The following is a 26,485-nucleotide window of genomic DNA, read 5'->3' on the forward strand; positions in this document are numbered from 1 at the left end:
ACACATAGCAGCAGCAAAGAAATGCCAAAGGAGATAGATACTGGTTGCAAAATCCCAGCGAGATCAAAGGTGGAGATGCAAAGTAGAGCAACACAGAGTCTGATCTGTGAAACCAAGGTCCATAACCAATGGCAGGTGACAGTCCCTTACAACAAATGCTCCCTAAATGCTTCATCCCTGGTCCAGCCGATGCAATTTTTAAGGGGAGTGGTAATTTGTGGTGGGGGTCATGCTCTTAGAAAAAACATGTCTATTACATTTTGACCATGTGAAATAGAATCAATGTTGGGAACTAAGAACACAGACCTTAAATGTCAGCAGTGGATGGAGTCAGAGAGAGCATTTCTTTGACAATTCACTCTAGGCATTTGCAATATCATGGAATATGAACTGAGCTACTTTTAACAAATCTCTTTTCATGGTACAATTCAGGACCTGGTGAGATGTTTCCAGATCTAACAATGCACTTCTTATAGGGACAGAGTTTTTGCTTTGCCCAACTCTCTCGTGGTCACCGCTTTTCCATGAGTGAGCATTAGATGGTCAGGCTGTGTTGTATGCTATACAATGGCTTTTTTACACCATCAAGACTAAATCTGCTGGGTGCGGTGGTTCATGCCTGTAATCCCAGCACTTTCGGAGGCCAAGGCGGGAAGATCACTTGAGGTCAGGAGTTCAAGACAAGCCTGGGCAACATGGCAAAACCCCGTCTCTACTAAAAATACAAAAATTAGCCAGGTGTCCTGGTGCACGCCTGTAATCCCAGCTACTCGGGAGGCTGAGGCGCAGAATCTCTTGAACCCGGGAGGTGGAGGTTGCAGATAGCTGAGATCACACCACTGCACTCCAACCTGGGCAACAGAGTGAGACTCCCTCTCAAAAAAAAAAAAAAATCTAAATCATACATTGCTTCCAAAGGTAGCTCCATATCCTTTGAAGGTATACATGGGAGGGCCCATAACATATCATGTATTCCAGATCTAGCCATAAAACCATGCGGTTTAGATTCTAACATCCAAATCCAATTGTGTGTCTCTGGTGAACATGACTTGCCCGTAAAACCGTGCTGATACTACATGTTCCACAGTTACATTATCACTATATTTTCAGACTAACTTTTGGAAATGTTGTCTTGTCGTTGTATTGTATCATCCTGAGTAAGTGTTAAATTCCTTAATATTTGCCACAACCATTTGCTGAGTGGCTAATTTGTATGGACACATTTTTATCTATTATCTTTAATCCTGACAAAATCTCTGTAAAATAGGTTTTATTGGCCTCATTGTACAGATGAGGAAAATAAGGCTCAAGAAAAGTAACCTAACCAAGGTCACCAGTAAGTGACAAAGCTAGGTTTGTCTGGGTTTCACAGTCAAAGAGAAAAGATGAGCTCCCTGGCAACATGCACGAGAGATTAAAGTCTCAATACATAAGCATTCTGACAAACAAAAAATAAGCACTTGCAGCCAGGCACAGTGGCTCACACCTGTAATCTCAGCACTTTGGGAAACCGAGGGAGGTGGATCACCTGAGGTCAGGAGTTCGAGACCAGCCTGGGCAACATGGTGAAACCCCATGTCTACTAAAAATACAAAAATTAGCTGGGCATGGTGGTGTGTGCCTGTAATCCCAGCTACTTGGGAGGCTGAGGCAGGAGAATTGCTCAAACCTGGGAGGTGGAGGTTGCAGTAAGCTGAGACTGTGCCATTGCACTCCAGCCTGGACAACACATCAAGACTCTGTCAAAAAAAAAAAAATCTTTGTCAGGGTTTTTGTGTGTGTGTGTGTGTGCGAAGACAGCAAGTGAGGCTATGAGAACAAAAGTTACCCATGACATTCAGTGGAAAGTTGTGTATTAGTGCCCAAAGGTGCCAGGCAAGCGTTCTTCAGGCAGCACAGCGGGACCAAAGTGCTGACAGTGGCAACGACACAAAATGTAGCCTTGGCAAGTCAGTCTAACAATTACTTTGCATCATTCTGATTATGAGCCACAAGCATGCAATCAACAGCATAGAGACAGTCTTAAATGATCTCCATCAGCATTTTACTTTAGTTATCAAAGCGTGGCAGATTGAACACCCGCTCATCTGACCTAAGCGCAATGTTAATAACCCAAACACAAAGAATGTGCAGGAATAATAATGGCTCAAGAGCACTGGCCTTGCTGGGGGCCCTTGGTTATAACAGATGTATTTTATTTTATCCAACTTTTTTCATTTATTACCTCAGAGTAGATACGTATTATTATGTGTTTCTCGTCGGATAAATTTATCCACAGTCTAACACAATTTAAATTGAGTTAGGACTTAAGTGAGTTTCCAAATTCCCTAAACTTACTATGGCATGATGTACATGTCTCTATGAGGAGCACTTTTCACACTCCATGGTAAATTTTTGTCGTACTCATCTTCTCCACTAAATTGTGACCCAGCTCTGATAGCCTGGATTTTACATCATTTATCTCTGTGTAGCAGACATTCAAAATATGCAGAAATGAATGAATCCTCGGAGAATCATAAATTAAAGGCATGCTTATTGAGTCCGTGAATGTCCCCAAGTTGGAGAAGTCACTAGCATTTCAAAGAGCAACATCTGAATTCCAAAATTTGTCTAAAATTGAAAAGATGATTATAAATCTATACTGTGAAATTTGGTAGATATCTGTTCTTAAGGAATTAAAACATATAAATATAAAAATAAGGAAATACTCCTCTGATATTGGCTGAAGAAAATCATTTACAAAGAGACTCTTACCAAAGCTCTATTTTCAACATTAAAGCTTAAAATGTAAGGGGCAGAGAGTATTTTGAGAATGGTTTTCAAGGAAAGTAATTAAAATCAACGTAGGTTGTAGAACCAGATCCAGAAGAGAAATACTGATTGCTATATTTCAGGGGTGAAAAAAGGTCAAATTGTCAAAAAGTAAAGAAAAGGGCCTGAAAGTTTTCAATACTGTATCAATGCCCATCACTTCACTCAAAAAGTTAGTGAAGCAGTACGATTCCATGGAAGGGTTAAGGGCTCATTTTCCTTTTAGATAAATATTGTATCTGGAGCAAAAGGTAACCTCTTAGCAGATTCATCCATTGTCGGAATCTTATTTGGACTGTACAAAACGACTACCCCATCGTTTTACTTAAGAAAACATCTACACTGGAATCTACCGGAGGGTGGAGGTGCAGGGACAAAGAAGATCGGGAAAAATAACTAATGGTTACTAGGCTTAGTACCTGGTGACAAAATAATCTGTAAAACAAACCCCCATGACACAAGTTTACCTATATAACGAACCTGCACACGTACATCTGAACTTAAAATATAAGTTAAATGAATAAAAAAAGAAAACATCCACACATAGAAGTCAATCAGGTTTTATGATTTCCTGGGTGTCTGTGTTCACGGGTGGGTATGAGTGTGTGTGTATGTGTAGCATTTCTTTCCCATTATCTCAATGGTTATTATACATAATTTTTTAAGTCAATGCTTAATACTCTTCAACTGCCAAAACATACCATATAAACTCTTCAAAGACAGTGTCCATACACCTTAATAAGTCCTCTAACAGCTAGCATAAGTTTACTGTATACATGCTCAAGGTATTGAAGAGGATTTGTACAAAAAAATCAGCACATCCACAGTATCTCAAAATTCCAAAATTGGCAATCACTGCCTTAGCAAAGCTGCATCTCTGACCTAGAGATAGAGGGGAAGAGAAGCAGGAAACCATCTTTAGGGTGCCAGGCAGCAAGTTGCCTGTGGTCTACGTTTCGGGGCAGGTCCCTCTTCCATAACTCCTCTCACCACAGCTAAAGATCAGAGCTACTTCACCAAAGTTTAGTACGAATAGGAAATATCACAGAGGAAAGGCAGAATTCAGATTCTGTGACTTTAAAAAGTGCAACCCAGGCAGGACGCAGTGGCTCACACCTGTAATCCTAACACTTTGGGAGGCCGAGGCCAGTGGATCACCTGAGGTCAGAAGTTCAAGACCAGCCTGGCCAACATGGCGAAACCCTGTCTCTACTAAATATACAAAAATGAGCTGGGCGTGGTGGCAGACACCTGTAATCTCAGCTACTCAGGAGGCTGAGGCAGGAGAATTGCTTGAACCTGGGATGTGGAGGTTGCAGTGAGCCGAGATCATGCCATTGCACTCCAGCCTGGGAAACAAGAGCGAAACTGTGTCTCAAAAAAAAAAAAAAAAAAAAAAAAAAAAAGTGCTACCCATGTTAGAAACCTTTTGGTCACATCTGGTAACAGCCCCAGTGATGCTAAGGACATGAAAGCCATTGCCCCAATCAAAAAACAAAGGCAAAGAACACAGCTCTGGACACAAAATTGGAATTCAGTAAATACTTAAAAGCAGTAATGTAACAGGGGTCTATCTTATTCAGTAAATACTTAAAACAGTAATATCTACTACATAAGCTTTATTGTTTTCAAAGTGAATAGCTTGCAGTCAACATCACTACATTATATATACGGTTTTAAAAATAGTATTTCTTAAACACCTAGAACAGCCAAAGGTTGGCAAACTTTTTCTATAAAGGACCAGGGAGCAAATGCTTTAGGCTGTGTGGGCCAGACATCTCCATTGCAACTACTCAATCTGTCATTGTCGTGCAAAAGCAGCAATTGAAGATACTCATACAAACAGGCATGTCGGTGTTCCAATAAAACTTAATTTACAGAAACAGGCTGGGGTGATATTTGGCCCATGGTCCAGTTTGTCAATACCTGGTCTAGAATATTATTACACTGAAAAATTATAAGATGGACTCTCAACTTCCTTCCTTTCCTCTAAAGAGATTATTTTTCTTAGTGAAAAGTTAGATGACAATGTCATACAGTAGCCAAAAGCAGTCGGTGGTATATTCTGCAGCATCCACCACTGAACCTCGTCCACGATAAGCAGATATGGGCAAATCTGAGAATTCCAGGTGGAGTTTTCCAGTGGTAAGTCTCTACATATTCATCTCTGCATTACATATGTGCAAAGGGAACAGGCTGCCCCATGGAACCCCAGATAAATGCTAAATAGCCTCTTGAAGTAGTGTACTATCTAGGCATGCAAGAAGACTCTTGATCAACAACAAAAAACAAATACCTTGATTAACAAATGGGCAAAGGACTTGAATTGACATTTCTTCAAAGAAAATATGCAAATGACCATTAAGCACATGAAAAGACACTCAACATCACTAATCATTCGGAAAATGCAAATCAAAACCCCAATGACATACCATTTCACTCACATTAAGATGGCTCTGATTAACAAAAAAAAAAAAACCCCAAAACAAGAAAATAACAAATGTTGGCAAGGATGTGGACAAATTGGAACTCTGTGTACATTGCTGAGAGAAATGCAAAATGGTACAGCTGCTGTGAAAAATACCATGATGGTTCCTCAAAAAATTTAAAAAATACTACATGATTCACCAATTCCACTTCTAGGTATACACCCAAAAAAACTGAAAGGAGACACTCGAACAGATATTTGTATACCAGTGTTTATAGCCACATAATTCACAATAACCTAAAGTGGAAGCAACCTAAGTGTCCATCAATGGATGAATAGATACAAAATGTGATATATATGTGCAATATTATTCAGCCCTAAAGAGGAAGGAGATTCTGACACATGCTACAACATGGATATGCAGTTTTGCTTTGGGAAGATGAAAAAGTTCTGAAGATGGATGGTGGTGATGACTGCAATATAATGTGAATGTACTTAATGCCACTGAACTGTACACTTAAAAATGGGAAAAATGATGAATTTTATCACAATAGAAAGAAGAAGAAGAAGAAGACCCCTGTGATCACTTGACCTTATAAGGGAGCTTTTCAGGTGATCTGTTTGGATCAAGATATCCCAAGAAGTTTCAAATGAGAGTTGAAACTTGAGAGGGTTGGTTTATGGGAGACAGCTGATGAACTGTGACCTCGTTTGAGTGTTCCAAGAAATCGGCTTCCACATCTAGGAATCACTTGGACTAAAAAAGAGTGTGAGAGCTCCTTTGATTCAGAGTGAGCTCTCACATGAGATTTGTAATATGGCCAGAATGCTTGCAATATCCTTTTCTGAGTTTTACAACCTCAGAGACCCAATTTGGCAGTGGATCAGGAGTAAAGTCACTAATAGGAACAAAAGCTAGGAAAATTTACCATACCTGATGGAGGGACATAGGAAAGGGCAAAGAGGTAAAAGAAATCCCTGTAATTAAGGCAAAGCCAACCTATCTTTCAGGATCACAGTGAAAACTCACAATCTCCAGTTATGAGTAAGAGAAGTCTTCTTCTTTCCCTAACCATTCTCCTTCGTCACGCATATAACTGCTTTTAGGTGACTCGTGTGAAATGTAAGCTGCTCTGAGTCTAATTCGGCATAACACTTAACACCATATACCATGCACAAGAGGTGACTTCATGGAAACTGTCCCTATTTGCATAGCACTATTCCCTGGATTACTCAGGTATCATCCCTGCAAAAGTCAAACTGATACAGGGTTGCATTACCTACTACAAGCAGAATAACGTTGAGTCATGGTTTCTCAGCTGAAAGAAAATGATATCGTTTTTTCCTATATTCTTGGTAAGAATCAGAAGATACCTCCAAGCCAGCCCAACCATAAATCCTATGACCACATATATATGACACTGATGACTACCTTCAGGTGACAACAGGTTTCCCCATGCTGCCAAAATAAAGTAGAAGGCTGGGTAATGGTTTAGTACATTTGAATCATGCACTTTTCCAACTCAGTTATTGAGAATGGCCATTAGAGGGTCCCAAATAACCCAGCTAACCAAAAAATTTTCTGACCGTTAAGAGTTTTAACCAATATGCAGTAAAATGCAGTTTTCAATCAGGGGCACACATCTCTACTGTAACCATTTTTTGACAGTTTTGTTAGAGAATTCAAAGCACCAAATAAAAATGTGTACCTGAAAAAGACTACTAGAAGGAAAAAAAATAAATTCAGGGTAAGGGTACATACTAGATATTTAGACAGCTGAAGCCAGTGGTGTGTGCAGAAATGTTTAATAAAAGTGGGAGGGGAGAGAGGACCCCTAATTTGTAGCATTTGCAGACTTCTGTAGTGTAAACACTCCCACCATGGCCAATTTCAAGGTAATAACATGATGTCAACATGCCCCCCAAATTTCTGAACATTTAACACTTGGCTCATAAAAGTGCAAGCTGGCCCCACTACACCACTGGTCCATTTCCTCATCCCACCAAGATCAGTAAACCCTACTTCCTACCTAAAATAAACCCAAGAAGCAAAGTCCTTCATTATTTTCGGCTTTCTTCTTATCCATAGATATTTAAGAGACTATCTGTTCCCACTTCCATGTCTTTGCTTCTAGCCTCCTCATCTGGAATAAACCTTCCTAAGTCTGCTCTTGTATAAACAGCTTTCTTTGAATGCTCTTAGGCTAGGTCGCACCAGCCCTTCTGTATTCTGATTTTCTACAGCACTTCTCTGTTACTGTCCTGTCATTTGATTCTAGAGGGCAGGGGTCTGTGAGGGCAGGGCATCTGCCCACAGGAATAAGCACAGCACCAAATCTGACTTGGATTGAGCTGAATAAATGAAATCTGTTGAGTTGACTGGCTGGGCTGCCTTCTGTCTAGTCTGCCACAGTGAGCTAGGCTCCTCCTGCAGTGAACTAGGATCAGTGAGGGACTAAAGTGAATCTGTAGCATGAAGATTTCACAGGGCACTCACTACTGCACACACCAAACTCCCACAAAAGGAAGAGGGGGAGCTAATATGTGTTGGGCATAAAATTTCTGCAAGCCCCAGCACCCAGAACTTAGTTCCTAACACCATTCTCCAATAAAACAAACCAGGGGTCTTTGGAGAAATGGCTGATTCTAGTACTGCGACAGGGAATATCCAAGATGAGCATGGAGCATCTTGTAGTATCAGAAAGTGGGAAAATGCTAAATAGATAAATCAATACCCCACAGTGATGGGGGCATATAAAAGGGGGACAAGAGACAATATTCCTAATATTTCTCAAAGAGCTGCCAATGGCCAGAACTAAAACAACCAGAGCAACAAAATAAACAACATAGTACTGGATTAGAACCTAAAGAATAAAATAAACACCCATGAGTTCATATTGATATAAATAAATTTTAAAAGAGGAAGAAAACACGCATCTCTTGAGCAAAGGAGTTCTAAATAATTCATGCAGATGTTCTGCCCTTGTAAAGGTAGAGCGTAACTGCCCACCCCTTAAGTGTGGGCTGTGCACAGTGACTTCCTTCCAATGAGTAGTACAGTATGGAAAAGGGTGTGTGTGAGTGTGTCTGTGTACAAAGAGTAACTTTAAAGTTGACAAACCCTGACACAACCTCGGCTCAGGTCATCAAGATCAACAGCCCATGATAGGTCACATATGATGTGATGAAAGTGACAATCTGCCAATTTTAAGGAGTACAGACTAATCATTTTGTGGACTGTCCCTCAATTTGGGTTTTTCTGGCCAGGCATGGTTGGCTCACGCCTGTAATCCCAGCACTTTGTGGGGCCAAAGAGGGTGGATCACTTGAGCCCAGAAGTTTGACACCAGCCTGGCAAAACCCTGACTCTACCAAAAAAAAACCAAAAACCAAAAACCAAATTAGCTGGATGTGGTAGCCTATGCCTGTAGTCCCAGCTACTCAGGGGGCTAAGATGGGAGGATTGCTTAAGCCCCGAAGGTCCAGTCTGCAGTGAGCTGAGATCGTACCACTGCACTCCAACCTGGGCGACAGAGTGAGACCCTGTCTCAATAATAATAATAATAGTAATAATAAAATAAAATAAAATTTACCTAAAACCAAGAACTAAAGCCAATATTTTATTTTGATTGAGTAATGATACACAATAACTAGTCTTGAAGGGCATCAACTAAAACATGATGGACTGCAGGATGGACAGATGGCTTGATACCTGACAAAGCAAATATAGCAAAATATTACTTGCAAAATCTAGGTGGCAAGTTTATGGGTGTTCACTGTACAATTCTTACAATTTACTTGTATGTTTGCAATTTTTCCTAATAAAATGTTGGGGGAAAAGTCTCTCGTGAACAACTCTGCCCAGTCATAGAAGAGTTTCCCAGGAAAGATTTATTTAGCCCAAATATGCATGTACCTGATTTTTGGGGGACATCTCATTTAACAAAAATTAGGCTTCTGATTTCTCCTTTTAACCTCTTTTACAGAAAACTGCCCCCCTTAGCAGTGAAAGGCAGCACTTTTGCCAATGTGCTATTGCAATGTGCTACTGCAATGTGCAATGCAATTAGGCTATTAAATAATAGACAAAAGGCCAATGTTTATTAATTAGCAAAAAGCCATATAGGATATGAGCTCCAGACTCTGCAGAGCTTTATATTCCACATGGACCCTCCAATCATTTTTGTGGCTTGGATGGATTTCAGCACTGGTACTTATCATGGTCAAAGATACATCATTATTGCTCTAGTCAATACACATTTTCATTAAATAGCACATTTATAACACATGTATTTATTTTACAATTTCCATAAACTTCGTTATTTACTCATTCTACCTTCAACTCTTACTTGGCCTTAGGAAATGTAAAATCTTTTTTTTTTTTTTGATAAGAGGTTTTTCTTGAAATAGGAGTTAATTAAAAGATTTAAGGAAAACGTACCTCTTGTGATTCAAACATGAGATTGTTATTATCTTTTATAAAAGGTAAAATCTATTTCAGAGCATTTTAAGTGTGCATCAACCGTCCCTGAATTCCGATGCTTGACAAATTCATTAGCAATAACAAATGTTAAACCTGTCTAGAGTATTTCCTTGCTATTCTATGCAGCAAATCAATGGCCTCGCCAACCGCCACAGGATAAAAGTGTGTGTATTCTGCCAACGTGATGCCACCGACAGGGAGAGCCAACTCTGCTCACCCTCCGAGAAGGACTCTAGTGCATAAGTGGCTGCCTATGTATTGGGATGTTCTGGCCGGGCGCGGTGGCTCACGCATGTAATCCCAGCACTTTGGGAGGCTGGGGCAGATGGATCACCTGAGGTCAAGAGTTCAAGATGGGCCTGGTCAGCACAGTGAAACACTGTCTCTACTAAAAAGACGCAAAATTAGCTGGACGTGGTGGCAGGTGCCTGTAATCCCTGCTAGTCGGCAGGCTGGGGCGGGAGAATCACTTGAACCCAGGAGGTAGAGGTTGCAGTGAGCCGAGATTGCGCCACTGCACTCCAGTCTGGGCAACAAGAGTGAAACTCTGTCTCAGAAAAAAGAAAAAAAGGAAAAAAAGAGAAATGATGTTCTAACTGAAATACAACCATGATACAGGCAAAAACAGACTTTGATTTGGAAGCTAAAAAAGGTGTCTTGGCCAGGTGCGGTGGCTCACACCTGTAATACCAGCACTTTGGGAGGCCAAGGTGGGCGGATCACCTGAGGTCAGGAGTTTGAGACCAGCCTGGCCATCATGGTGATACCCCATCTCTACCAAAAATACAAAAATTAGCCAGGCATGGCGGCAGGCGCCTATAATCTCAGCTACTTGGGAGGTCAAAGCAGGAGAATCACTTAAACCCAGGTCAGCTTGCTGGCAACTTCCCAGATTAGTGCACTTGATGAAACCCCTTGTAATAATTAAATTCCTTCCACCGGCACAAGAAATATGTCCACTGAAAATAGGAATTTCCTTTCTCTCTTTGCCCTCAAAACCTTCACCACTCAGGACAGTGAGAGGCTATAAGTGTTAAGGGCACCGGGGCAGAGCCAATATCTGGGTTTAAATGACCTCGGGCAAATCACTTAACCTCACTGTTCTCAGATATAAAAGTTACATAATAAAAGTTGTGAGGATTAAAGGGTTAATATAGCACAAAGCACTTAGAGCAGTATTATATGTGTTTGCTTTTATTGACCAACATACAAAGAGCTGACTGTTATTCAATGATTCCAAAATAATTATTCTTTTTATTTTTTTAATCTTTTTTTTGTTTTTAATTATACTTTAAGTTTTAGGGTACATGTGCACAACGTGCAGGTTTGTTACATATGTATAGATGTGCCAGGTTGGTGTGCTGCACCCATTAAGTGGTCATTTAACGTTAGGTATATCTCCTAATGCTATCCTTCCCCCCTCCCCTCACCCTACAACAGGCCCCGGTGTGTGATGTTCCCCTTCCTGTGTCCATGTGTTCTCATTGTTCAATTCCCACCTATGAGTGAGAACATGGGGTGTTTGGTTTTTTGTCCTTGCGATTGAGACAGAGTCTCGCTCTGTCACCCAGGATGGAGTGCAATGGCACTATCTCGGCTCACTGCAACCTATGCCTCCCAGGTTCAAGCAATCCTCTCGCCTCAGCCTCCCAAGTAGCTGGGACTACAGGCATGAGCCACCACACCTGGCTAATTCTTGTTTTTTCAGTAGAGACAGGGTTTCACCATGTTGTCCAGGATGGTCTCGAACTCCTGACCTCAGGTGATCCACCTGCCTTGGCCTCCCAAAGTGCTGGGATTACAGGCATGAGTCACCGCGCCCAGCCCAAAATAACTATTCTAACCTATCCTCTCCTCACTACTTACCCCCACTATCCTTCACCTGCCAACCCACTCTAAGTCTGTTCATTTAGACTTCTACCCATTCCCATGCAGAAAGGACCAGTTCAGCAACAGCAGGGATGCTGGCAGGTACGTTTTAGAAACTCTTAATCACAGGGCTAATGTGTTGATCCAGCTTAAATGTATAGCTAATGATTCATTCCACTTTTCATTTTATAACAAGGGTTTTTTTGCATGCAGATTTTATCATGATGCTTACTTTCTCTCTTCTCTTGTATCAAGCATCTTTTCATCTTCAGTTCTGTCCCACCCCACTGTTGAATTTTTTAAAAAAGAAAAAAGAAACCCAGCCAACTAGCTCAGAGGCCTATGTATTTTGCTCTGAACTTCACACTGACGATATTATACACAGTCATGGCAGTGACTGTATTATACACGGTCATGGAAGTTATGGAGAATTGGAATCTAATGAAAAGAGATAAGAGAGGAGCAGAGAGATAAAGGAACCCTTGAAAATCAGCCCCAATGTCTCACCCAGATATGGGTGGCCTCAGAGCTTATTGATATAGACTGTGTCTCTCACCAAAGGGCATGCAATTTGCTTGCCATCATTTCTTTAAAAGTATTAGTCACTCTCACACCGATTTACCTTTAAACAAGGACATTCTATAACCAAGGATCCACCTCTGTGGCTTAGTCATCGGATCAGCCTCAAGGTCACCAACTAGAGTAACCTGATGACAATTACCTCATTCACCCACTATAGAACAGTTCTATCACTGATCAATACAGGACGCCTCTGCACAACATCAACAAAGCCTTCTCAAGGGGGCACCCTGCATGCATCAGAAACAAATTACACCCTTAGAGGCAGATGACACACCGAAGGCAGAAAGATCCTCTCTGCAAAGCAAAGCCTTTGTTTAAGTCTGAGAGGAGTGCCAATCCAACCTCAAAAAAAGGAGAAAAGGAGAAGAAAGAGGATCCATGCCACAGAAACAGAGTACTGTTCAGAACTCTTTTCTTGACATGATGTTTCCCTTGCCTTTCTGCTCGAACACGGGATGCATGTTCTGGGGAAGAGAAAACTGGAAGTGCAATGACAGGGGAATGCAATGCTGAGAATCAAGAAACAGAATTTCACAATGCATTGGTGAAATCACCAATAATAAACATTATAGAGTGCTTACTCTGTGTCAGTCTCTTAATTATTATTATAATTATTTTTGGAGACGGAATCTTGTTCTGTCACCAGGCTGGAGTGCAATAGCATGATCTCGGCTCAATGCAACCTCCGCCTCCTGGGTTCAAGTGATTCCCCTGCCTCAGCCTCCCAAGTAGCTGGGACTACAGGCGTGCGCCACCACGCCCGGCTAATTTTTTATATTTTTAGTAGAGACGGGTTTCACCATGTTGGCCAGGATGGTCTCGAACTCCTGACCTCAGGTGATCCACCCACCTCAGCCTCCCAGAGTGCTGGGATTACAGGCATGAGCCACTGCGCCCAGAACTGATTCAGCTCTCCCAACAGCCCAGTGAGATGAGTTCTATTATTATTCCCATTGTACAGATTGGAGTACTGAGGCACAAGAGGGTAGGTAAAGTGCCTGAAGTCACACTGATAAATGGCTGCAGTTGGGATTCAAACCCAAGGAGTTAGGCTCTAGAGTCACTATATTAAACTGCCTGGTTAAGAACAGCAATATTACATAATGTTAGGTTTGTGTTGTGTTTTACAGTTTACAAAATATTTGCACATGCTTTTTCCCTCTGCTTGGAATGGCTGTCTCATGTATTTACTTATGAGTTCCTCTCCCAACAGAGCCTTCTACTGAAAGGTGTTCAATACCGTGTTCATAGAGTGAAGGTATGAATAACTGACTCTAATTAATCCTTAAATTGCTGTGGGAGACAGGCTGAGAATATATGACTAAACTTGTTTTCAAATATGGAAAATGAGGTTTGGGAAAATCAAATGACTTGTCTAAGGTCATATTGCTTTGAATATGAGCTCATCGTAACTAAACCAGTGGTTTAAAAAAAATTTTTTTAACCACAGGACCTTTCTAAGAAAACTATTTTACATAGCCTCAGAATATCACAGAGCTGAAGGAGAAGCTGCCCCGCTGCCCCGGTCAATAGAGGCTGAGGGCAGCCCACAGCCTCAAAGTTTATGGGGAGCCTCTGGGGCTTTGCAGAATGCAGGCTGGGGACTCACTACTGCACCACGCAACACTACTAGGACACCTGACCCAGCCCTGAAACTCTGAGAGAGGGTGACCAACCACACCTTCAAGTCTCACCCATTTACGGATTCTGACCCATGGGGGAAGGCAGAGGATTAAGATTCTTTCTCCTTCCACCCCAGCAGAGGGACCTGTTCTTAGCTTCCCAGCTTGAGCGTCTCTTTCTGTTTCTTTCTTTGGAGCTCTTCTGTATTTGTTCCTTTTTCAGTCCCGAGGGCTGATCACTGGAAACAGGGCAACCTCTGGTGACCTGGTTTTTCATCACCAGCCAGGGCAGAAGAAGTCAAAGTGTGCTCAAGGGCTTTGCACGCTGCTCCCTAGAACTGGACGCCTTTGAGCAAATCTGGGATTCTTCCAGGCGGCAGACTTCATTCCACAGTGGTGGAAAAGCTGGCCAGGGAGAGAGAGCAATTTTGCAAGGCACAGTGCCGCACTTGGACCTGTATCCTGACACCGCCAAATCAGAGGAGGCAGAAAGCCCTAAGTGTTACAGAACATCTGAGCTAGAGGGGGCCTCTAAGAGCTTTCAGTCCAGTCTCCTCATTTAATGAACACGGAAATTGTATCCCGCTAACGTAAAGTGACTTGGTCAAAGCTACGCAGTGGCACGACTAAAACTCAGGATTTCTGACATCTTGCCCCTGAGCACCCAAAACTCTAAGGACAGAAAGTACAATGTGAACTACGGAAGTAACCAAAGGACTTTCTGGTGATGTCAAATGATGCAAGACAGCAAAATGCTCAAGTTGGGAATAAATTGATAGGTGTATCTATTAAAACCATCTCTTAAGGCCTTCTGGGGGAAAACGCCACCACCAAGAATTACTTGAAGGCTTGTCAAGTGCTTTAAGGCGCTATAAGGCAAGATGCAACACTGAGAGACATTAAAAAAGATAACCTTTTCCCCACTGCCTGAGTTGCTCTTGAGTGCCTAGTGGGTGAACAGAGGAGGGAGAAGCGCCCAGGCTTCCAATGGGTTCTCTGCACAGCCACACGGTCATTAGCATCCACAATCTGCATTCACTCCAGATGAGATTTCATCACCGCATCCTATTTATTCATTCCTTAATATAAATCTAAATTGCGCTCTTCAAATAGCAGAGAGCACTATGCTTCAGTAAGGGGAAAGAGAAACGATCACATTAAGAGACGTGCTGCTGCATTTTCATCTTCTCCCTCCTATGTTACTTTGGTCTTGACAGCCTTAATTCACCCAGTGCTCCCGGAGCCCTTCCCTGGCTCGTCCCAAGGATCAGCAAACACACGGCTATCTTAGTTTTTCACACTGGGGCTCTCTCTAGAGGGAAAGTATGTAGCTTTCCACATTCCCAACTACTTGGGAGTCCAAGGTGTTTGCAGCAGCCAAATACAACTAACGAGTAGGAAAAAGACACTAAGAAATGCCACAATTGTGTCTGACACATTCAAAAGACAGTTGTTCCCCCATCCATGAAGGATCTGTTCCAAGACCCCAGTGGATGCCTAAAACCATGAATAGTACCTTTATCTATATCTACTATGTTTTTTCCTATACATATACACCCATGATAGAGTTTAATTTATAAATAAGTCACAGTAAGAGATTAACAACAAAAACTAATAATAAAATAGAACAACCATAACATTATACTGTACTAAAAGTTATGTGAATGTGGTGTCTCTCTCTCTCTCTCAAAATATCTTATTGCATGGCACTCACCTGTTTTTGTACCACGCTTGACTGTGGGTAATTGAAACAGCAGAAAATGACACCGAAGATGGGGGGTGGGGGGAACTACTGTATCAACCTGGATAAGTTCACAGGGAACTGAACACATTCTTTCCAGAAGGTGATGCATAAAATCACAGCATGTCCACAAATGGCCTTTGGGAATGATGGGACATTTGAGTTTACAAAATGAGAGACAAGCAAAGCCCAGGGAGCTGAGCTCTGGCCTGGGTCCCGCTCATTCCTTCCCACCGTCCCGCGCCACCACCACCTCTCATTCTGTGCGGGAGGGGGCATGTGGCCCTAGCACCACCACTTTCCTTATAAAAAGTAATTTATGGTTCCCTTTCCCATGACAGGAAAACTGATAGAAGTTTACAGGCAAAAGTATTATTTCTAATTCTTTTCATTTGGGGATAGGACAAGTCTTTTCCCCCTCTGTGTGTATTTTTAAAACAGTAAAAATTTTAAATGAACATGCTTTATCGGCTTGCACATATGCTAAAGGCAGGGCACATAAGACTCTTACAGGAAAGTATGCCAAGAGAAAAAGAATGATCAATTACATGTGAATTGAACTCCTAAATATGCCTTAAACCAGGGCATACGTGACAAATTTTATTCAGTAATTCTGTTTGCATGTGTTCTAACCACTACCATTTCAGCTATTTTCCTAAAAAAAAAAAAAAAAAAAAAGAGAGAGAGAGAGTTTAAGCATGCCTAGGGCTCAGAGGAATTTAGATGTTTTCAAGCATTACTACTTGATGCTTTTAGAGCTTCATGCTTGAGTTAAAGACGAGCACTTAAAAATTAACTCTAACCTCTGGGTTTAGGGCTAGAAGCCAATGACTTCCCATAGGGTCACTAAAGATGCTATTTGTTGGCTAGATTTGTCCTGGGAGTACTCAAGGGTCTCGCAACAAAAGTAACAGGGTGTCACTTCGAACCTAAAGACTCAATTGCAGCATGGGAAAACATAACAAAATATAATAATGTTATCAAGAATCCTTTTTTACTATCAAGTCTGAAGTACTGGAGATGATGAGAGGAACATCAGGGTATTGGACCATGAAGAGAAAATTCCAGTCCTGGGTGTGCCATCCTGAGCAAGTCATAGCTCTCCTCTGCACCTCAGTTTCCTAATCAGTAAAACAAGGGAGTTGGTGAATTTCTCAAGTCCCTCGCATGCTCCAGGTCTCCGATTCCACGCTCCTCGTCTTTCTCTTTGCCAGCAGGGACTGAGTGTGTGAGGAAGGTTGTGCCTTTGACCTCAGAGGAATGTGACAACGGCCTTCCTTGCATTGTTCCCACAGTAACCAGAGCCAGCTGTCCAGGCCGGCTGGCCAAGTTGTGGCGCAGGATCACACACAAGTTGGGGCTCTGCTTGGGGGACTCCGCCTCGAGGCCTCCCCCTTCCTCTAGGTCTTTATCCGCAGGTCGGGACCCTCCTAAGAACACAAGAATGAGCCTGCAATCCTTCCTAAATAACTTTTGGGGGCTTAAAATCCTGGGTGTAGCTACAATCATGTGAAACTTCCCCTAATGACAGCTAGAGGATTTGGGTGTGTATTCAATTCTCCGAGTCTATGACCCTACATCTGGGATGCTGTGGGGTGCTTGCAACCTATAGACAGCAGGTGTTTTCCAGGCGCGTTGGCGTGTTATGGCACTGGGATTCAAGTGAGGATGAACATCTAAGATGAGAGCTGGAGTGAGCCATGATTTGTAACCATGCAGATCTGAGCAGCAGCGACCATGCAGGCTTTCCTCCTTGCCTGCAGCTTGCATCTGAGATCCTAATAAGGGAGGATCACTGGAAAGTATTACCATTATTTTTAGCTTTTCTAAGGGAGGGAGGAGTTTTCGAAAGGACAAAATGGAAAGGAATTTAGGGCAAGGGTGTGTGTAGGTGGGGAGGTGGTGTGGAAGGAGGCGAGAAGATGAGTAGAAATGAGACTTTCAGGACAGATAAGCAGCTTCCTTCTCCTTCCTTAATAGATGATCACAGCCAGGCTTCCAGGGTTATAAAACAACACCAAGGTCTTCAGGTCCAGGTATGTAGAGACAAAGGAGTCTTCGCAAGGAAACCATTTTTCTAAGAGCATGGCAAATACGCATTCCATGTTGTGGGATTTTTTTTCAACTTCCTTTCTTGAAACATAGCTGATGAGGCCACTAATAGAAGCTTCTTGGAAAAGAGTTTCATAATTCACGTTTGATTTGAAGGCAGCTTTAACTTTCTTATTACCCCCCAAAATGTCCTCTTTGGTCTTACAGCGATCATGAATGTTCCAGATTAATAGGAGATGAATGAATTCTCCTTAAATGACCTTACTATGTTCAAGTAGCAAAGTGGAGGTTTGAGTCCAGTGACTTCTGGGGAGACAGTTGTATGGGCTAAGAACACATAACATTTTGAGGAAGGATTTCTTGTCTTTTTTTTTTTTGGCAATAGAAAGTAAAAAGTCTCCTGAGCTGAAAAGGCCACAGCATGTATTCTTCAATTCAGGGGCCTGGTAATCACTGGAACCACAAGTTCAAATGCCATCTAGACCATAAGGACTCTTATAAAACACAAACCACTTCATCATCAACAAACCTATTTGCCTACTAGAACTTTTAAAGCAAGGCTGCAAACTATTCAAGTACATAACCTTGTGGGGTGGTTGACATGGACCGAGAGCTAACAAGAGAACACTGGAATTAGCTTCTCAGTTTCAAAATAGGACCTAAAGGAGTTTGCGCTATAGGAGAAGAGTTGCTGCATTTTGTTTAATGGAACTAAATTTGTGCCCATTTAAATCATGAGCAGGTGGCACTTGGTAGCAAAGAAAGCCTGAAAATATTCACATTTAGTGAATGCAGTTGTATGTATAATTAGCTGAGATTTATTTTAAAGTACTCTAATCTTTTGTACTCTTTTCTACAATTCAAACTGGTGAGAAATAGAGAGCAGCTTTTGAATTTATTATGAAAGCACAGCTATCATATTAGCTGTTAAGAAATAAAAAATGGGGAGGGTGTCGGAAAAGTCTCTAATAATATGTACATTAGGAACAGACCAAAGCAAAGGGCTTTCTTTCTTTCAGAGTAGTGAGTCTGCTGCTGTTCCTGAGAAATGAGTGAGCTGCACAGGACCAGCCAGTAGGAGGGCGATGGGAAGAATCAAGGTGTGCATTTTAGAAGCAGAAGGTTTTTTCATGGAAAATTCCAAACATGTACCAAAGACTCACAATAGAACACCAAATATCCATTACTCAGCATCAACAATGACAAATCACGGCCGATTGTGTCTTCAAGCAAATCCCAGAACTGTAATTTCATCCCTAAGTATTTCATTAGGAACCATAGAATTTTTTAAGCTCCCTCATTTTCCTGAGGTCCTGAGAAGTCAAATGACCCAGGGCCACCGTGTCCAACTGTGATGAGGCAGGGCTGGAGCCCAGTCTTGTCACCTGGGGCCAGGTGTGCTCTCCTTCAAGCCCCACCCCCAACTCCCATCTCTCTTGTACTTACCACTCCCTTCAGACGTTTTTAACTGGACCCTGAGCCATAAAATTAACACAGAAAATGAGCATGACATTGGCTGGAAATCAGGAAATCCTGAATTTTAATCTCAGCTTTGCCATTTTTCTGAGCCTTAATTGTCCCAACTATAAGTAGAGATATGAAATTGCTACAAGATATAATTACTTCTGACATACTTATAAAAAGGGTTGACTTTCAACTTGTAACAGTTATGTTTAAGGTATTTTCATGGAGTTTCGTAAAAGCTGTTAGAAGCCATAAAGCTTAGACTATGAGATGACTTCTGTGAGGTGAGATCTCCTATGTTAATGAGTGGTAGGGAGGCATACATAGTTATTATGTAACTGTACCCTGAGAGTATTGCCACGACAAGTTTATTTATTTTTCACATAAAAATTAGAACCAACTATTTCAACATGCTGAAATGGAAGTTTCTATGAAAAACAAATGTTTCATATAATATAAATCAACATTTCCCAAGGAGGAAAAAGGCAGGCCCTCCCCTTGGGGAAGTTCTAGCATCTTTCAGAGAAAGAACAGGCAAGCCCAAGGAAAGTGGGAAAAGGAAAAAGAAACATTCCCTCTCTTTGTTGTGGACTTGCCAAATCCCTGACCGAAGTGGACTTACAACAGAACTGCAAATATTCTCACGAAAGTGTCCAAGCCTGGAAAAATAAGAAGCAAATAAAAGGTTTTGCCTAACAGACGGAAATATACTGTTCAATTGCACTCCTTTTCCTTCCAAATGCACATAAAGATACAGTATTCGGGGAGGTGATGGCAATGAGACAATTAGAATGTTTCAGAAATCCCATTCTAAACCAACCCCAAACCCTGAGATTTGGCTTTCAATGCACCTGCTTTCAAAGGTCAAACCAGAGGAAATCTTGTCATTTTTAACATCCACCGCCAGCAAATGCCTACCATGTGGAGTCTCACCACAAGACCCAAGCTGTGCACCAGGCGTCAGAGAGAAGCGGTGGTGTGTGTGGATGGTCTACCTGCCTGTGTTAGTTTCCTGGGGTTGCAATAACACAGTACCACAGACTGGGGGGCTTCAACAATAGAAATGCATTGTCTTACAGTCCTGGAGGCTAGAAATCCGAGATCAAGGTGTCTGCAGGGCTGGTTCCTTCTAGGAGGTGCAAAGGAGAATCTGTTCCATGCCCCTCTCCCAGCTTCTGGTGGCTTTCCGGATATCTTTGGTGTTTCTTGGCTTTGGGCAGCATAACTCCAGTCTTTACATGGTAATAGCCTCAGAGGGAGGCTATCTCTGAGCCCAAGTTTCCCCTTTTTACAAGGAGATCAGTCATATCAGATTAGAGCCCACTCTAATAACCTCATCTGAACTTGGTCATATGCAAAATCTCCTTCCAAATAAAGCCATTGTTCATGGACACTGGGAGGTTTGGTGGGGGGCACAGTTTAACACAGATACCTCCTCATCCTCACCTACAGGCATGTGTTGGTTAGTGATGGGCTATGCTCTGAGAAATGCATCTTCAGGCGATTCTGTTGTGTGAACATCGTAGAGTCTACTCACACAAACCTAGATGGGACAGCCTACTACACATCTAGGCTACATGGTACAATGTATTGCTTCCCGGCTACAAACCTACACTGCATGATACTGCACTGAATACTGCAGGCAAATGTATTACAATGGTAAGTATTTTTGCATTCAAACATACCTAAATATAGAAAAGATACAGTCAAAATGAAGCATAAAAGATAAAATATGGTACACCTGTATAGGGCACTTCCCATGAATGGAGCTTGCAGGATTGGAAGTTGCTCTGGGTGAGTCAGTGAGTGGGTGGTGAGCCAATGTGAAGGCCTAGGACATTACTGTACACTACTGCAGACTTTATAAACACTGTATACACTTAGGCTGCACCAAATTTATTTCTGAAATTTCTTTCTTCAATAATAAATTAAACTTAGCTTACTGTAACTTTTTTACTTTATAAACACATTATTTAAAACTTTTCGACTCTTGTAATAATACTTAGCTTAAAACATCATCCACTTTAAAGTTGTACAAAAATATTTTCTTCTTTTATATCTTTATTCAATAAACATTTTTCTATTTTCATTTTTTAAAAAATTTTAAACATTTAAAAAAAAAATACTAAGGCAGGAGCAGTGGTGCACACCTGTAATCCCAGCACTTTGGGAGGTCGAGGCGGGTGGATTGCTTGAGGCCAGGAGTTTGAGACCAGCCTGACCAACAGAGTAAAACTCCGTCTCTGCTAAAAATACAAAAATTAGCCGGCGTGGTGGTGCATGCCTGTAATCCCAGCTACTCAGGAGGCTGAGGCAGGAGAATCGCTTGAACCCAGGAGGCAGAGGTTGCAGTGAGCAGAGATTGCACCACTGCACTCCAGCCTGGGCGACAAAGTAAGGCTGTCTCAATAAATAAATAAATACATAAATAGCAAATAGAATAAAATATTAAGAAACAAACACGCATTAGTCTAGGCCTATACAGGGTCAGGATCATTCATATCACCTCTACCTCCACATCTTGTCCCAGTGAGAGGTCTTCAGGGCAATAACACACATGGACCTGTCATCTCCTATGACAACAGTGCCTTCTTCTTAAACATCTATGGAAGGACCTGCCTGAAGTTGGTTTGCAGTTAACTTTTTTTTTTAAATAAGTAGAAGAAATACAGTCTAAAACAATGATCAAAAGTATAGTATAGTAAGTGCATAAACCAATAACAGTTGTTTATTACCATTATCAAGCATTATGTGCTGTACCGAATTGCATGTGCTCTACTCTTACATGACTGGCAGCACAGTGGGGTTGCAGCATCACAGTAAACATATGAGTAATGAGTTGCACCAGGACGTTACAATGGCTACAACATTACTAGGCTATAAAAATTCTTCAGCTTCATTATAATCTTATGGGACTATCATGACATATGTGACCCACTGTTGACCCAAATGTCGTTATGCGGCACATGGCTGTAAAAAGCCATAAGTGAGGGAAGCGGAACCAGCTTCCATATAGGTGTCTGTTGTCCCACAGAGGATACCACCAATGCCCCAGGTTGTCCACTACTGCTTAAAGGGCATATTCAAGAATAGGCATGCTGGCCAGGTGCAGTGGCTTACGCCTGTAATCCCAGCACTTTGGGAGGCAGAGGTGGGCGGATCACCTGAGGCTGGGAGTTCGAGACCAGCCTGACCAACATGGTGAAACCCCGTCTCTACTAAAAATGCAAAATTAGCAGGGCATGGAGGTGCATGCCTGTAATCCCAGCTACTCAGGAGGCTCAGGCAGTAGAATAACTTGAACTCAGGAGCAGAGGTTGTGGTGAGCCGAGATCGCACCATTGCACTCCAGCCTGGGCAACAAGAGCGAAACTCTGTCTCAAAAAAAAAAAAAAAAAAAAAAAAGGAATAGGCATGCCATTCTCACTCATAAGTGGGAGGTGAACAATGAGAACACATGGACACAGGAAGGGGAACAACACACACCGGGGTCTGTTGGGGACTGGGGTGGGGAGGGGAGGGAACCTAGATGACAGGTTAATAGGTGCAGCAAACCACCAGAACACAGGTATACCTATGCAACAGACCTGCATGTTCTACATATGTATCCCAGAACTTAAAGTAAAATAAATAAACAAAATAGAAAAAAAAAAAGAATAGGCATGCAATGCTTATGGACACACCCTAGCAAGTGGTCACTGGTTTTACATGGATACCAAGGCTTCCCTCTTGCCTTCCCTCCTGCACCCTCTCAGCTCTGGTCATGTGGCTATCACACAATCTGCATGTCAACATAGCCTCTTCCAACCACATGCTCCTGTCAACTTTCCATCCTCTTCTGCATATTCAGCCCACATTTGTTCCTCCTTCTTTCATCCCTTGTATATTTGGGACAATCTGAGAGGGTATCCTAGAAAAGGGAATCCAAATACATTTTGATCTATTTCTACAGTAGGCATAATTATTAGGCCATAAGTGAGACCATGATGGTTACTGTTGACTGTGCTCTTCTGTAGTTTTAAAAGTGCCTTTCATGTATAATAGTTGCAGAATATAATTACTTAACAACCCTAATAAATAGTAACATCATTATTCCCAATTTATAGAAAAGAAACTGAAGCTCAAAAAGGTTAGGTAAGTCAGCCACGGACACACAGCTAAGAAATCACAGAGCCAAAATACTCATCTCTTCGAATGTCAAGTTCTATACATTTTTTGCAACATATAATATGACACAGTCTGTATTAGATTATCAAAAAGGATTAAGTTTTTTCTTGACTATAAGCCATGTGGTAGCAATAATATCACCTCATGTTTGTATTCCATATTTGAAAACATTTTCCAAAATGTTTTAACTTTAGGTCTTATTTTTCCTTATAAAAATCAAGTGAGTTACTCCTAGCCCCATTTTACAGATGATAAATTAAGGCAGAGGTTATGCAACTTGCCTAAATAAACTAATGAGTTGACAGTGGACCTGAAGTTAGAATCACTGCATCCTAATTCAAAAACTAGTATGGCTTTTCAGAGGGGATAATTCAACCTAACATCCTTGGAGACATAACACTGGAGATAAAATAACATAAATGAAGAATAAAAAGAAAAATCTTGGATAAGTTCCTACATATTTTACTGCAGGAAGAAGCCACATATATTTCTGTGATGGGTTTGCAGAACGGATCCCAGCGCTGTGAAGGAGGCCAGTCTAGACGGGCTCCCATATCCCTTAGAACACATAAAGGAAGCTATTCTAGGCAAGTCATTCAAGACTTGTGATTGGTGAAAACAGAGAATATATTTTCTAATTCATGACAGGCCCCAACATTCCCTTTGGTCTTTCACGATCTGAATTCATGAAAGAAAGATTCCAGAAGGAAGTGGAATCTGAGCTAATGCTAAAGAAATAAACAGCTTGAGAAAAAGTGGGAAGAAACGTGTGCTAATATGTTCAAGAGACCATTGTGGTTGGAGGTGTGTGTGTGTGGGGAGACAGAAGTGGGAGAGGAGGAAAGAAGAGGTTACATGGTGGAGGGTGTCAAAGGTCTTGCTGAGTAATTTGAGTTGGTTCTGTGAAATCTGAGGGACTTCTGAAGATTTCCGAGCAGGGGAATGCTTTCATTAGATATGTACTATGTCTACTGCTTCTAAGTGAGTGACTCTGAAATCCACAAGTCGAGCCCTGACCTCTCTTTCCAAGATGCAGATCTGTTTTTCTGAATGCCTGCTGCACGTCTCTACACAGCTATCCTGCTGTGGCACTTCCAGCTGGGCATGTTAGATCTCTACAGTCCCTAATGGTCTGTGATTCTAGCAGAAGTTACGAGTCTGAAAATTTGACATTTCCCTTGAAAACACTGAAAATAAGGAATAGAAAAGTCATATTCAAGAGGAAGAGCAAAAAGAGGAGCATCTTTAAATCGAAAAATCAAGTCTATGTTAGTCATTTCTCTCTGGCTGTGCTCGGGCTGTGAAACTGCAAGATGCACCTGTGTGCGTATAGGACGGTGGACGTGTGCATAGGTGGATATGCGTCGTGGGAGGACACAGGAGGTACTGCTAAGGCACTCTCCAAGGACACATGCCCTCAATGACAACCCAGAATGGTTTTCTTGCCACTCAAAGATGCTACTCACACGTGGAGAGGCTGGCTCTAGAAACAATTAAAGTCCAGAATAAGGATCCTAAATTGCTCAATATTTTAAACATTCTATGCCACTGTACCCAACTCACACTTGTCTTTCTAACCAGCTCACTCTATGTCGAATGAGCAAGTCATCCCTAAATCCTTATGAAGCCATGTAGTGGGGAGTGTCCCCCATAAAGACAGGTGAAGAACTCCAAGATACTCCTTTAACAGGAGTAAAGGTATTTTTCTATTAAAATGTCCTTCTGCTGCTTCAAAAGAAACAATATTGTGCACAACGTTACATTAGCAGAGAGAAGAGGAAGCAGCACCTTCATTCACACAGTGTGTTTTGAATAAGGTGTAATTTTTCAGGTAGAGAAATTTCTCTTCTCTTTTCTGGACATAGCTTCCAACAGCAAAAATTAGAAGTGTAGGTGGGTTGCCACTCCACTCACTAAATTTATAAAAGATACTCAAAGATACTCACACTTTTCACAAGTCTACCCCCATCTGCCCACATCCAGAATCTATCTTCGCTGTGACAGAAATAATTACTATCTGCTGTACAGCCTTGACTGGCGGAGCTGGCCAGAACATTGCCTTACGGGGGTGTATCACCTTGAAGTCTGTTTACCTGCTGGTCCATGTCAATGATGTTCAGCAGCACTCTGCGCTTCCACATCTGTTTAACTTCCACTCACACTCATACTAAATTCTATTCCAGAGCAACGTGGCTGGGCCTCTTCTGTCTAAGGATGTGGCTGCTCCACGTATTTCCAATGACATAATAGCAAATCATTAAAACCCCAGAGAACCAAAGGGCTTCGACTTCAGGAGACCTCCTTGTGGGCAATCGCACAGATATCATGACTTTCCAGTCTTTTCGGAGGTGTTGTTCAAATTCCGCTTTCGTTCAGGCTATTCACCTCTAGGAGGTGGCCTCTCTACGTGGCTACCCTGCCATGGCCCTTCCAGCTGGCCATTGGCAGCGCCAGGACACAGCATAAAGAAAACTGTGGTTTGGGTCTTATAAGATCACTGACAGCCAAGCATACATTCCAAATACTATATGACTCAAAGGCTATCTCGAACACTTATTACAAATGTGTAATACTCCATTTTTCCTTCTAGATTAAAGACTATCCCTTTCATGGCGTTATTTCACCCCAAACCTCTCTAAGGTAGATCTTGCTCCTGTCCGGGTTCAGGAAACTCTTGACCCTCATGGAAGTCCTGCATGGCCTTCCAAGTGAGGGTCAGTTGTCACTCCAGGATGCTTCCACCATACTTTGTATTTCCGTCTCACAGTACCTTTCTCAGTGCACGGTAATTGACTAGATATGTTCTATCCACTCTCCTATAATAACTATAATGTAGTGCCATGTGGGTAGGGGCCATTTTTATCTTGTCTACCTTAGTATCTTCAGAACTTAGCACTCTGCTTGGTACATGGCAGACTCTCAAAAATATCAGTTGACAGACTGATTGAAAATAGAATCCGTGGTTCTGAATAATGGCTATTTACTCACCCCAGTCCAGCATGCGTACCACTGTCTGTTACCCCATGGGCCCTCACCATGGCCCTCAACAGCCCATGGCCACAGCTATTGCCTGGGACTGACCATCCCTACTAGGAATGTGTCACACCCCTAAATGAGACTGTGAGTTTTCTCTGCTTAAAGACAATCAGAAACCAAAAGCTATTATAGCTTTCTCCTTCCAGAGATCCAAGGGGCCTCAAAAAATCTTAAAATAGGGAAAGCTTTGAAAGGCAGTATAGGCAAAGCCTAAAGCATTTAGGGGTGGG

General features: G+C 41.9%; 1 long non-coding RNA gene across 1 annotated transcript in view; it reads right to left on the reverse strand.

Annotated features, from left to right (window-relative positions):
- Positions 1-26,485, reverse strand: part of LOC134810274 (uncharacterized) — an 89,637-nt gene that overhangs the window by 31,298 nt on the left and 31,854 nt on the right. Inside the window, exon 2 of the long non-coding RNA XR_010157917.1 lies at positions 1,670-1,739. This is a non-coding gene — a long non-coding RNA (uncharacterized LOC134810274). The remainder of the gene's footprint in view (positions 1-1,669; positions 1,740-26,485) is intronic.

This window comes from Pan troglodytes, chromosome 5, assembly GCF_028858775.2.
Source record: "Pan troglodytes isolate AG18354 chromosome 5, NHGRI_mPanTro3-v2.0_pri, whole genome shotgun sequence".
Lineage (NCBI taxonomy): Eukaryota > Metazoa > Chordata > Mammalia > Primates > Hominidae > Pan > Pan troglodytes.